The 15,413-nt window shown below is 34.0% G+C and overlaps 1 protein-coding gene across 2 annotated transcripts in view; it reads right to left on the bottom strand.

Annotated features, from left to right (window-relative positions):
- LOC140153499 (egg peptide speract receptor-like) overlaps positions 1-12,398 on the bottom strand; it is a 103,491-nt gene extending 91,093 nt beyond the window's left edge. Inside the window, exon 1 of one of the 2 annotated variants that reach the window (XM_072176263.1) lies at positions 12,121-12,398. The gene's annotated coding sequence lies outside the window, so the exon portion shown is untranslated. The remainder of the gene's footprint in view (positions 1-12,120) is intronic. The other variant, XM_072176264.1, reaches the window with a different exon arrangement.
- Positions 12,399-15,413: the final 3,015 nt, after the last annotated feature.

The raw sequence follows: 15,413 nt of genomic DNA, 5'->3' as shown, positions 1-15,413 counted from the left end.
TCTTGTATTACGGCAGTTGGCAAATAAACCTGAGGGATTCCTGGGGTTTACTCAAAACTCTTTCAATTGTACAGTAATTAAAGCACTTCAGGTTTATACCTTTTCACATGGTATTTAAGAACACCATCGGGTATTACAATCATGCAAACAGTACTAAATTCAACACAAATTCAGTGCATCACTGTGAGTAAATTGCACAATTTTTCAGTAAAATCGATTGGGAAGAAGCGACTGAAACAAACATGTTGGGTTTTCTGTTTTTCTATTGTTTTATCTTTAAGGGGAACTTCAACTGTACATATCACAGAATGTACTACTAATAAATAAATTTATGTGAAAAAGTAAATAATACTATTGACATGTGACTTCTATGGGGAAACATTATTTAACAGCAGATTTTATGCTAAAACCCTGGCGATCAAGTCTTAGATTTTGGCTGAGTTTGGATGATGCCTGGGGTGCCTAAAGTGACCCTAAAAAGGGCCAAAAATTGTGAAAATTACCAATCTGCAGGGACTAATGATGACAAAAAGATCAATATTTCCTCCCTTTCCTGAATTTCACAGTAAGAAATGTTGCCTTGTTCTCTTCTGGAAACTTTTTGAGACTCTAAAGTCCGATTCTTACTCCACATCGCAGCGGGATGCGATGCTATATATAAAAACTGAAATCTGAGCTAGGTTTTTACGAGCTCGGCGGTGAAAATTCTCATCGTGTGGTGGAAATTAAGGTCCGTGATGAAGTTGGATCTTGTTCAGCTTTATAGCATCACGCTGTGGTATCGCAGCCGTGCACAATTGTGATTGGCTTTTGGAAAATCAAGGTCGGCAGAATGACCTTAAAAGGAGATGCAGACCCTACATGCTTTAAAAACATCGCAATATAGCGCGATGAAATTTACATGTACATCTTAATTTCATCGCGCGATGCTGCGATATTTTAAAAGCATCGCAGCATTGCATCACGCTGCGATGTGGAGTAAGAATCGGACTTAAATGGGATTAAATAAACATCATATTTGACACGCTTCCATGGAATTTAGTGCAAGGTTGTGAATTTGATATACCCCTACATGCACATTATTTTAAATTACAAAATTACCTTCTGCAATTATCATTATTAAAAAATCAAAAAGATACAAAAAAAAAAATTAACTGTATTATTTAAAGGCAACAGCACATAGATTCTCTTTACCAAAAGCCAACATAGATAGGGATTTTTTTTAAATGTATGCCTCGATTGCCTCCAAATAATTCGAGAGATAAAAATGAATGTCAAATCCCAAACAGGATGTTTGGTGGTAAATTGACTTGAACACACTCACATAAAATTGAATTTTCATAAACGTAATATCATTCTAGCAAACCGAGTTGATTAGCTCTCAAGATAAATACAGTGCACAATACTGCATAGATTTAAGATGATGTTGTCAGACTGCTTTGGTAATGCATTGTGACATTCAATTCAGAGTATCTCTTATGATCAGGGTTATTGGCATTGTTGGTTTAGCATTGGACGTATTGGCCATGCAGAGATGCACACGGTGGTGTGAAATATATAGACACATATTCTACTCTGTGTCGGTTAGAATTCTTCATGGAGCCAGTGGATTTCATTAAAGGAATACTCACGACAGGTATGGTACTTTATACAGTAGATATGCCATAATGGAAATATCAGAGCAACTTGAATCTAAACTAAAATGTTCTTTACTTTCTTCTGCACATTTATTGTCAGAATACCCCTCATCACATCACAGATTTTGAAGGTCATATAAAGTACTTTTTTTATTATGTTTTTAACAGGTTCTCAAACCTTCACAATCACAGTCCTCACCACCTTTTTGTTAGCTCTTATGTTCAGACTCAAAATAATAAATTCCCATTTGTCAAAAAACAGGTGCAAAAAAAAGGAAACCCTTATGTTACAGGGGTGTGATCCAATCGATAGCCATTCTTCATCAAAACTGAGATTTTGGTATCAGATTCCCCCCCCCCCCATTCCCCTGTCGCACCACCACTTGCGAGGGATAGTGTAGATTGGGATTGATGGACCTCCAATTACCCCTTTACTAATAACAATTGAAATGAAATCACAAATAAAACAATCAAAATAAAACAATTCAAATAAACTTGAATGAGTTCAAATCCAATGTGACTATAAAAAACACCATTTAATGCATTATGCTTTAATGTGCTGCCTACTAATATTGGTATACCTCAGCTGCACCAACGCAGGCCATATTCCATATTTCATGACATCGTTTATAAAGTAGTCTCAATGGGACTCTATGAAAAACAACATGAGGACATGGTGAATATCACAGGGAATATTTATAGATGTTAAATGGTGCAATCATAGTCTGTATGTACGTCTATGATGCAATAGACTACAATCAAGTGTAAAATCCACTGGGACATTTGTTCATATTTTGCGTGTAAGGTTTAATAAAACCGTCCATCGCTATATAATATTTTATTTACTAGTATTATTCCAATCTATAATTTCAAAGATCTTTGAACTGTGTAAGTGTCCCAGTAATTTTGCACTTAATTATATATTGAATGTTCAATTTGAAATATACATTTCTCATTAAAGGCTAATATTCAAACTTAATTGAATGACCACCCAGCAAACACAAAACGTTTTCGACATCATTTGCAAAAGGTTATACAAAGGTTGTCAGAAAACGTTTTAAAATGTCGGGTTATATAGAGGGTATATTAAGGGTATGAAACGTTTTCATAACATTAAAAACATTTTTTGATAATCTACTCCCCAGCAAATACAAAATGTTTTACAGAAAATGTCGGGTTATGTAAAGGGTATAAAAACATTTTAATAACATTCCAAAAACATTTTTGAAAACTTGATACAAAACATTCTAAACAGAATGTTATTTTGGGGTTGAAAAAATATTTTGCGAAAAATGTTTGCCCAAAATATTTGCAATAACGTTTGAAAAACTTTTTCGTGACCTTTATATAACCCGACATTTAAATGTTATTAAAAGGTTTTGAAAAGAACATTTTAAGGACATTTCTGTGTTTGTTGGGTGCAAATATTTTAACACAATGTTATTTAAGTGTTGAGTGTTGACAAAATATTTGGCAAAAAAATGTTTGCAAAAATAGTTTATAATACCATTTTGAACACATTTTAAAAATATTGTTGCAGTGTGTTTTCATACAAAACGTTTTAAAACGTTTTCATGACCTTTATATAACCCGACATTTTAATGTTACTAAAACGTTTTTACCTAAACCAAAAGCCAAAATATAACTTATTTAAAATGTTTTTAAAACGTTTTTGTGTTTGCTGGGCAGTGTGTTTGTTTCATAGATTCTTTTAAAATGCTGTTTTCAGTCATTTTAAGTCAAACTATTTTTGCAATGTGTTGGAACAGTTTTTCTCACTCAATTTTAGCCACAATAGTAGGTGTTATGCATTAGTTTTAGTTGGTTATTACATGATACCTCTTTCGTTTGCATAATTTTGAGCTTACTTATATTTTTACCAACACCCCCATGACCAAAAATGCAAATAGCATAGAACTACATGGCAAATCTACCAATACATTTCATCTTTATACTCCTCGTCACTAGATGATAAAAAATCTAAAATGTTTTTGACAAACAGTGAAATTTTCCATCCACATAATATTCCTTAAAAGTATTGGTTAGATGAGAACCCAGAATCAAATTGCACCATTTGTAGATCGCCCATTAAAACTCAGTGAGTAAATGGACGATGTCCCAGATTCCTATGGCCAGCTGATAAAATTAACCTGACGTGATTGCTTTACATGTAGAGTACCAGTTGCTGGTATTTTGAAGCATGCTGTGTGATGCTTATTTGATTTCGAGCACTTACTCCTACTCGAGTATTTTGTTATCATACTCTTAAAGCAATATTTTAATGCTTTCATAAAAAATAAATTTGTATATATTTCTTTTTCATAAAATGTTGGGTTTTTTACTGTCAGATATGTTCCCTTTTAATTTTGCGCAAACAAATGATGCAAAGTAAAGAAAATCACTATTTAATTCCAGCGCTTATGTTGTAAATGTGTATCACTTCATCGATTGTGACTGAGGTCGGTCCTTACGATGTATTATGACCATCCCATACGCCATATACATATAGTGTTCTGAACACTGTGTATGTACTTGACTTATATTTTGATCGTATGAATAAAACAACAGGACATTTCGTTTGATTTAAAATATCAGATTTTGTCCCAAATACAGCACCTAAAACTTTGATTTGGGCAGGGTATATTAGTTTATTGCCTTAATTAAGCAGAGTTAGTGTTACATTACTTTCATACTTAGTTTTCTTAAACAATGTACCTCCCATTTTCAAAAATGACAGTACCAGGCCTAAGATATGAAAGTTAGAATAACCCAGCAAACATAAACAATTCCATTTTTGGTCAATATGTTTAAATAACATTAAATGTTGGGTTATATAAAGGTCGTAAAAACCTTTTTTTTTGCAAAATATTCAACGTAATAAATGTTTGCTATCTTCAGTAGATAGCAAGTTATAATTAAGCATAATGTTCATTATCTTCAGTAGATAACAGTAGCGGTATCTTCAGTAGTTATCATTAAATGTATGTTTGCTAACATCATGTTAGAATGTTTTGCAGAAAGTTGTTAAAATGTTATTGAATGTTATTAAAACGTTTTATACCCTTTTTGACCCTTAATATATCATTTCAACATTTTCTGGCAACCTTCTCTAACTGTTTAGAATGTTTTCTGTTCGCTAGGAAGTTGCATACAAACATAAAAGCAGGTAGTACAAATTTGACCCAATATGTGTTGGAAATCAGGCCTCTCATTATACAGTGCTAAATTACACTGCATGTTCATTCTGAACTGTCCCTAGACACTGCCAATATGAATCTCCCCAAAGAAAATTGTAATGAAAATACAGAACTCCCAGAGCACAATCTAAGATTAATAAAATATAAGTGTGTGTAACAAATGCAGAGACATTTAATACTTTATCCACATTCATAATGTACAACATTACAGGATATCGTTTAATGCATGATTTGCTCTGCATGAGTTTGGAAATAAACAGCGTATGTTGTCACTCATTTTAACGGAACAGGTCTAGCCAAGCATAAAGATTTTGCTAATAGAATGTCTATACAGCTGACATGATTAAAAGTGTTAACAGCTAGCTTCAAAAGTGGAATTCAAGGAGTCGTAACAAAATATGTCTGCCGTCTTTTGCCATTTGCAATTGCAGTTAATGGTGCATTGTTTGTTTTTGTTTGCTTTATTGTTTAAATTGTATACAGTTACCACAATAAGAAAGGGAACAGTTCATGAATCATGACCTGATAGCCAAAATGAGGGTTGATTTCGAAAACCACGATGACTGCAAGAATGCTTTCTTTAATTTGTGATATCAGTGATGGTAATTGATGCACAAATAACCAAGTTATGAAACTAAAACCAATGGAAGGTATAGACGAATCCGACGAGCCAAGTGATGGTCAGGATTAAGTCGGCCATAGCTGGGGGCCATCCGCGCCAAACTAGCTTAGTTTGTTTGGATTGCGATCCAAGATGCCCACTATCACAAGCGCATCGGAGCAAGTAGCACTTGCACCGCGTCACTTATGTTGCACCACGTCCAGTGAGGTGTAGGAATGTGTCAAGTCAGATTCGTGTATAGATTCAAAAATTGCACCTCTATTGGTTTGTGCACATTAAACACTGACAATGCTGATGAAAAGTGAAAATCAAGATAAACATGATGACGTGTACAAACCAATAACAACTTTGAATTTGTACCTTCCATCGATATTAGTTTCATAACTTGGGTTATTTCTGCATCATTTGCCATCACTGATGTCACAAATTAAAGATAATATCCTTGCAGTTATTATGGTTTAATACCTTCGAAAATAAGCCATCACTTTGGCTATAAGGTCATGTTTCATGAAGCGCTACCTTATTTATTAGCTTTTATTGTGCTGCCTCTGAATGTATAAAAACAGTAGGCCTATACAACACTATATCCACTAAAAGCTCTATTATAATGAATATAGGAAATTAGTTCTGAGAAAACAGTGATTATCCATCTCCATACGAGTGTCGACCAATACAGCACAAAAACTGCAGAGCATAACATTTCATTAATCTTAAAGTACAGCATACTATTATTATAATTACAAGTATAATGTGTCAAATTAAGTGGTTCAAATTGACATGCATACTATTATTATAATTACAAGTATAATGTGTCAAATAAGGTGGTTCAAATTGACATGCATACTATTATTATAATTACAAGTATAATGTGTCAAATAAGGTGGTTCAAATTGACATGTATACTATTATTATAATTACAAGTATAATGTGTCAAATAAGGTGGTTCAAATTGACATGCATACTATTATTATAATTACAAGTATAATGTGTCAAATTAAGTGGTTCAAATTGACATGCATACTATTATTATAATTACAAGTATAATGTGTCAAATAAGGTGGTTCAAATTGACATGTATACTATTATTATAATTACAAGTATAATGTGTCAAATTAAGTGGTTCAAATTGACATGCATACTATTATTATAATTACAAGTATAATGTGTCAAATTAAGTGGTTCAAATTGACATGCATACTATTATTATAATTACAAGTATAATGTGTCAAATAAGGTGGTTCAAATTGACATGCATACTATTATTATAATTACAAGTATAATGTGTCAAATAAGGTGGTTCAAATTGACATGCATACTATTATTATAATTACAAGTATAATATGTCAAATAAGGTGGTTCAAATTGGCATGCATACTATTATTATAATTACAAGTATAATGTGTCAAATTAGGTGGTTCAAATTGACATGCATACTATTATTATAATTACAAGTATAATGTGTCAAATAAGGTGGTTCAAATTGACATGCATACTATTATTATAATTACAAGTATAATATGTCAAATAAGGTGGTTCAAATTGACATGCATACTATTATTATAATTACAAGTATAATGTGTCAAATAAGGTGGTTCAAATTGACACGCATACTATTATTATAATTACAAGTATAATGTGTCAAATAAGGTGATTCAAATTGACATGCATACTATTATTATAATTACAAGTATAATGTGTCAAATAAACTGGTTCAAATTGACATGCATACTATTATTATAATTACAAGTACAAGCATACAAATCAATTTAGGGGGATCTCTGCAAGAATCGGTTCTCGTCAAACATTGAAATTTCTGGGCCTGCATCATCACCACCTCCACTGTTATCATCATTAAAACCATCATCTGCAGAATCTCACTTTTTCTTCTCTATACTGGGCTATTCCAGTTGATATTCACACCCCCTTTGGAAGACATGATCTTAATCTCCCACACAGGGAGTGTAGACTTCAGATGGAGTCACCCATTCAGGTAACCCCATTTAAAATTCACACTCCCTGTGTGGAAGATTCATGTCATGTTTTCCATACGGGGTGTATGGATTTCAACTGGAACAGCCCAATGCATAATAGTTCATTAACCCATACCCAATCAAAGAAACACAGAACAATTATAAATCCCACTAATTAACCTGTCTAGGTTTAATCCTATAATCCCAACAAACCAGACACTCAACGTCAATACAAATGCTGAGCCAGTCATAATAACAGTTATGAAATTCCTGATTCCTAATAACAGCTCGTATAAAACCCTTGACATTTTGCGGTAGCATGGTGGTTAGTATGATATGATTTATATAGAGCATACCGATCTACCTTTCAATAATCAAAACTGATGGCGCGGTAAATCATAGCAACGAGCCCCTTTAATACAAGCTTTGTGCTAGCCATACAGGCTTCAAACATAAAAAGCCCAAGATCTGAAATATATATTTTCTCAAAATATCAAGAGCTATCTCAAGAATCACTGAAATAATACTAGGCTTGTTTTAACTCATTTTAATGCATTTTTCATGCTGATTCCAATTATGGTCATGAAAATGTACAATTCTGAAATTGTTTGAATTTTGAAGTTGAAGCTCGTCACCTGCAGCCAACACCCGCATGGAGAAGGTTAATGCAATCTCTGTGCAGCATGCTTCTAGTATACTAGAACATGAATATTGCATTTATATACAGAGTGTTATAAATTTCTTGTCATGATTAAAACTGATAGAGCACTAAATCACATTATTAAGTTTGTTTCATTCAACCTGTCTTGAACTAGATGAGAATATTAAAGGCAGTGGCATAGCGTCATAGGGGCTCATGCTATTCCAATTGGTATGAAAATTGTAAATCCCACAGGAAAATTGCCAAAAAATGGCTTGTGGCCTCTTCCCCATCAGGGCCGGTGCCTCCAATCATAGTCTGTGCCCCCAATAGAATGACCTACTCTACGTTACTGATTAAAGAGATGACAGATTTCGCCTTTATCAGTTTGCTTTCATATTTGCCACTTCATCAGCACATATATGTGACTCGATCAAGGGGAATGAGTCGGATGTCGCTAACATTGATTTTGAGATATTGGCAAAGAAAGTGTTAAAATTCTTTTGTTTTATATTGTTTTCAGTGATTGATAAAGTGACATAACTTCGCAAAGAAAAGTCGTATCAACTTGGGGGTTTCAGTTTCTGAAAGCTCTAAATGTCCTCTTTAGAAACATATTTACAACTCATTTTCGACCAGGGTCGACATGCGACTCGTTCCCCTTGATCATGTCACATATATTTGTTCCCAATATGTAAACATCCCAATTTGGATGAATTTAGGGTGTTCTCGTTTGGTAGAGACCACTTGCAAAACATGAAAGCCATATTGTAATATTTCCATAAAATTGTGCAATTTTATTACTATCTTCAGTAGACGATAAGTTATAATCAACATAATAAATGTTTGCTATCTTCAGTAGATAGCAAACATTTTGCTATCTTCAGAGATAGCAAGTTATAATTAATCATATGTTCATTATCTTCAGTAGATAGCAAGTTATCATTAAATGTACATTTGCTGCCTTCAGAAGAGAAAGTTTGGTGAAAATGATTTGGTAGTTGTTACAGTGCACATCAATGAAGTCCCAACTCACGCAAGCTTGCGTAAATTTACATAAATGTGCACCAGTCATGCATTACGTAACTAGCGTAATCACTCAGTGGCGTAGCGTCATAGGGGTACGGGAAAATGGCCGAAAACGGCTTGTGCTCCCAATCAGACCCGGTGCCCCCCAATCAGACCCGGTGCCCCCCAATTGGATGACCCACGCTACGCCACTGTAAGCACTGCGCCCAACTGCATGCATGTCATTATATATCAATACACAATGCTACGAGTCTTAATTTTTATTATAAGGCAAATAAACTTAAGCCCGGCTTCTAGCAAGTGGCAAAGCAGTTTCTCAGACTCGGGTTGTGACACAGAAAAAACCATGAACCTAAATATTTTCAAGATACTGAAGCAGACATAGATATAAAATGTGAATCTTTCCCCCTTTTTTTTCCTTCTTCATTTTTACAATATTGTGGTAAAAACATTTTTAAATACATTACTCAGAAACAGGTGATATGAACAAGTGATTTATGTTTAATGAGAATAAGATTTATTATACATGCCTATTAAACCTATCAATATATTATTCTATACTCTGCCGAGCACATGATGAGAGTTTCAAACTTGGCAAGTAACTCTAAGATAAGCATATAGGGAAAATGCTTGATTTTTGAGAGCAAAATGGGCATGACAGTTTTCAAAAATTCACGACATGCGCAATTTACACAATTTTTTCCAAAATGCTTGATTTTTAACAAGTTTGAATTTGCAATATTTACAAATGTTTTATTTTTTTTATTTTAAATTTTCTTGCAATTTTTTGTGATGGCCATTTTCTATACCTTTTTAACATGGATTGTGTTGCAGATCATTATGGATTCTTTGATTTGGGTGAAAACTTCATGTTTTTAGAAAATGAGTACTTGAAAAATGGTTATTTGGGAAAATCTTAAAATTCAAACTTATAAATACATGGTTATACCCAAAATGTGCAAATTTCGGCATTTTTGTGTGCATTCTTCTTACTCTAAGGTGGACAAATTGAATTTGACACAAAGGAATAACAATTTAATTATAAAATTGTTTACCTGACAATCAGGATAAATATAGAACAATTTTATTAAAATATTCAAATGTAACTAATTTGAATTTGACAAAAATGCAGTTAAAATTTCTTGCTTGCAGCAATGTTTGCTATAAAGCCTACCGTATTTCGTCAAATAGTCGCCGGCCCCCACCACTTTTTTTTCAACCAAGATGTTTCAAAAATGCCGATATTTCCATGCTATCTTTTGTAGTAAGCTTACCAAGTTGCCCACATGGTCGATAATAGCGTCACTTTTTGGCGAAAATCTGGATTGGAAACCCGGAAGTGAACCAGAAGTCAGTGTTTCTAGTTCGTCATTTTAGCGTGAGTTTTAAGCACTGATCTAGATCAGTGGTTTTAAGTTTACCTAATGATTTTAATGGAAATTATCATTCTAAAATTGACCTTGAATAAACGCACCCCCTTGGGAAAATGTAATGCCTCTGGGGGCATTTATTTAACGAAATACGGTATCAGCTTTATAGACATGTAAGAAAGAGTAATCATGTGGTAAATTTGATTATTATGTTAACTAAATTTTATATTTATTGGTGAAGAAGCCAAAATTCATTGCTCTCCTTTTTCCCTCTTCAAAAGGAAATATTTATTATTTATTTAACCTGGGGTGACCAATCAATCCACTGGCACTGTTCTCTCTTGTTCCCAGGAAATCAAAAACTATTATTTACCTAAAAGACTTCAATTACCAACTATATATATATATATATAAAAAACTATAAAGCAAAAAAAGCTTAACAAAAGAAAAAAATACATGTTGTGAGGTATAAAACTACAAGGATACCTATATTTTAAATTCCTACTTTTTGATAAATTTCATGCGTAATTTTCAATCTTGACACACACAAAATCAAAATCGGTAGAAATAAATATGTGCATGTTTACATATTCCAGCAGCTTTATCTATATACTGATGGTTCAATACATTGTACCCCAAAAGGCTCCTATATATTTTCAACTCCTACCATTTGGTAAATTTTATGCGTAATTTCAATCTTGACACACACACAAAAATCAAAATCGGTATAAATAAATATGTGCATGTTCACATATTCCAGCAGCTTTATTTACTGCTGGTTCAATACATTGTGCCTCAAAAGGCTCCCTATATTTCCAACTCCTACCTTTTGGTAAATTTTATGAGCAATTTCAATCTTGACACACACAAAATCGAAATCGGTAGTAATAAATATGTACATGTTTACATATTCCAGCAGCTTTATCTGGTTATGGTTCAATACATTGTGCCTCAAAAGGCTCCTTATATTTTCAACTCCTACCTTTTGGTAAATTCTATGCGTAATTTCAATCTTGACACACACACAAAAATCAAAATCGGTATAAATAAATATGTGTATGTTCACATATTCCAGCAGCTTTATTTACTGCTGGTTCAATACATTGTGCCTCAAAAGGCTCCCTATATTTTCAACTCCTACCATTTGGTAAATTTTATGCGTAATTTCAATCTTGACACACACAAAATCGAAATCGGTAGATATAAATATGTGCATGTTTACTTATTCCAGCAGCTTTATCTACTGATGGTTCAATACATTGTACCCCAAAAGGCTCCCTATATTTCCAACTGCTACCTTTTGGTAAATTTTATGCGTAATTTTCAATCTTGACACACACTCGCAAAAAAAAAAATCCAAATTGGTAGAAATAAATATTTCAAGTGCATGTTTACACATTCCAGCAGCAGCTTTATTTACCACACACCTGACGCTCAATACATTTGTGCCCCACATATCACTCAATTAGCATAGAGTACACAAGAGCCGCACTTGAAAGAAATAACGGTCCATCCACATCATATATCTCTGTCACACAATCAGGCAGTCCTGCGTTGCATACAATTGCACATTAACATTGAACCATGCAGGCAAGATGAACTATCGGCTGATTAACCTCTGAGAAACAAAATATAAACAAAAGCGGAGAACTTACATTGGATGATACTCAAAGATGAAGATCACCTATACATCTTACTGAATAATGGTTTGTATGCAGCAGAGTAGATTTATAATTGTGCATGCATTGAGTAACAGAGAGTCGTCTGCTTTCTAACATAAGCACCTTAAGAAGTAGTTACTCAACAGTGTGAAGCCGTGTTTCAAGCAGCACAAGCGGTTAGGACTTGTGTGTGATGGCACGGTGCATGGGCACTATCTTGGTTGCTTGACTGGGTGATAGTGACGAGCACAGTACACAGTCGTACGCACGCATGCACACAGATATCGGATGGGGTACTCTTTACAAGTTCACATCAACCATAGCAATAACAACATCCCACAGTGGATGTATTATGCCATTTGTTATAAGGAGTCTATAGTAATGATTCTACAAAAATTATCAGTACGCCCATCCCTTCTCCCTGAGGGTACAGAAAGGAATCTAAAAGTAGAGATTCATTCAGTGCAATGTCATAAAGAATAAAATATCATACAATGGGCTATTCTATTTAAAATCCACACTCCCCCTGTAGAAGATTTTGGAAATATCTTTCACAGAGGGAGTATGAATTCTAAATGGAATAAACACATTAGGCAGCTCCATTTGAATTTCATACACCCTCTGAGAGAGATTCAACCTGGATCTTTCACAGAGGGAGGGTGAATTTCAAATGGAGCTGCAAATGTGTTCATTCCATTTGAAATTCATACTCCCTCTGTGGAAGATATTTCCAAAATCTTCCACAGGGGAGTATGGATTTTAAATAGAATAGCCCATTGTATGATATTTTAAATGAAATAGCCTAATTCCTGTGCTGAGGTACTTTATCAAGAAGACAACCTTGTGTTATGATTCAAATTCAATTCGCATCACACATGAATAGAAGTGAGTAAAAAACGAAATTGATAGGGACTAATCATATGCAGCGCAGTGGGATGCGTAACCATAGAGGAGGTTCAGATGGGGCCAAGTGGTTTACTATAAGAGGCTGCCAAAAAGGACTTAGTGTTAAATTTGAAATTCAACACATGTGTTAGGCAACGTAGTGGAGACAATGTATGTAATAAAATGCTGTTGATGTAGCTTTAATAACGGCTTTACTTGCAAGAAAATGCCTCCCGATACTATATCTTTAAACAATTCAATACGAGACAACATCTTCCTTTTGGAGTTAATTTTCTTATCATTATGTCAAACACTCCGATATTAAATTTGCCTATGGCTTCTTCGGTGACATGCCATCATCACTGGCATAAAGATAACCCTTTCATGATGTAAATAACATTCAAACAATAAGGCCAAACATTTGAATAATAATAATTTATTAACCCTAACAGGACGGTATACTACAAAATACTACTTGATATATGCGCTGTTCGTGCATGCATCCCACGTGGTCTGACCCAGTGCCTGGCATGCGAGGGGTCTCGGGTTCGAATCCCACCCGAGCAAGAGTTTGATTAATATTGCCATTCTTTGATTTTAATGGTATACCGTAAAACCTTGTCTACAAACATATGTAGTGTTTTTATGAAAGCTAAATTAATTCGAAAAAAGCGTAAATATGCCGATACAATTGATTGGTCTTAAAATAATACTTGTTTGTTTAGGGTTAGGTTACCACTATCGAAACTCAATATAGGCTTCCTTAACACTAACAGGACGGTATACTACAAAATACTACTTGATATATGCGCTGTTCGTGCATGCATCCCACATGGTGTGATGACGCAATCGCCCTAAGTGATATATAGACGGTTTAAGCTGGCCAGCGAAGCCCAAGACCCGTGGCAAAGTGTCGCTGACCCAGTGCCTGGCATGCGATGGGTCTCGGGTTCGAATCCCACCCGAGCAAGAGTTTGATTAATATTGCCATTCTTTGATTTTAATGGTATACCGTAAAACCTCGTCTACAAACATATATAGTGTTTTTATGAAAGCTAAATTAATTCGAAAAAAGCGTAAATATGCCGATACAATTGATTGGTCTTAAAATAATACTTGTTTGTAATATTGCCATTCTTTGATTTTAATGGTATACCGTAAAACCTCGTCTACAAACATATATAGTGTTTTTATGAAAGCTAAATTAATTCGAAAAAAGCGTAAATATGCCGATACAATTGATTGGTCTTAAAATAATACTTGTTTGTTTATACTTGGATCCACAATTTATTTGACCAATCTCCATAATGGAGCCTGGATTAATGCTTTCATCAGAAGCACTCTATATGCTTGTAGATGAGGTATATAGACGAGGTTTTACGGTATTAGTAACAACTGAGTGATATTTTTCTTTTCACATTCTGTGGTATTTCCACAATCATTTTCATGAAATTTTGACATCGCTAATGTTTATTGTGATCTCATTTTGGGAGTCGTCAAAATAAATGCATCTTTACAGTACAGTCACATTGAGCATGTGCCTGAATTGATAACTAATTTCTAGTCATACTTTTGCTCCAATTGGCTAATAAACCAAATCAAGATATAACCTTCATAAAATATGCATCACTTCATTATCAATGTCAATGCAATCCAACTATAACAACATCATTGAAATTTTCACTAAAGGACTACTGCAGCCAAGTTAAACTATGCATCAGATGTGTCTTCTTTTCATTATGATTCTCTGCTATAATTATAACGACATTTGTTTAATTTTTCATATTTCACCATTCAAAATGGGCAGGATTATTGGCAATTTAGCCATTATGACAATCTTTCATGCCACATAATAATATTACACAATAAAACGGCATTATATAAAAGTATCTTGGGTTCACAAAAAGTTACAAAAATTAAAGGGCTGCATAAATGTTGAGCATATTGCCAGCTGTCTAAATTCCATCTCTCACTGTGTGACAGTGGTTGAAATTTCAAACACTGCTCTAACTATCCTATAATGAATACATGGCTAAACTAATAACGAAGAGCTGACCATTATAATTCGTTCAGACCTTTGAATCCAACTATGCTATATGGCATCATAATAAACTGTTATATGGCATCATAATAATATTTGTAACTAAAGAACTGATAATAGAGGTAGCTAAATGAAAGGACACTCAACATAGGAAAGGTAAAGGTGCTTCAATGAGCTATATTCCATTTAAAATACACACTACCCCTGTGGAAGATTTAGGAAATATCTTCCACAGAGGGAGTATGAATTTCCACATTAACACATTAGCAGCTCCAAAAGATATGGGAATCTTGTCTCTATATACGTACCCTTACCTGTCAATAAAAAGTGTAAGTTCATCAAATAACATCCACAAGAGAGC

This window comes from Amphiura filiformis, chromosome 5, assembly GCF_039555335.1.
Source record: "Amphiura filiformis chromosome 5, Afil_fr2py, whole genome shotgun sequence".
Classification (NCBI taxonomy): domain Eukaryota; kingdom Metazoa; phylum Echinodermata; class Ophiuroidea; order Amphilepidida; family Amphiuridae; genus Amphiura; species Amphiura filiformis.
This window is presented reverse-complemented; position numbering and strand designations above follow the sequence as displayed.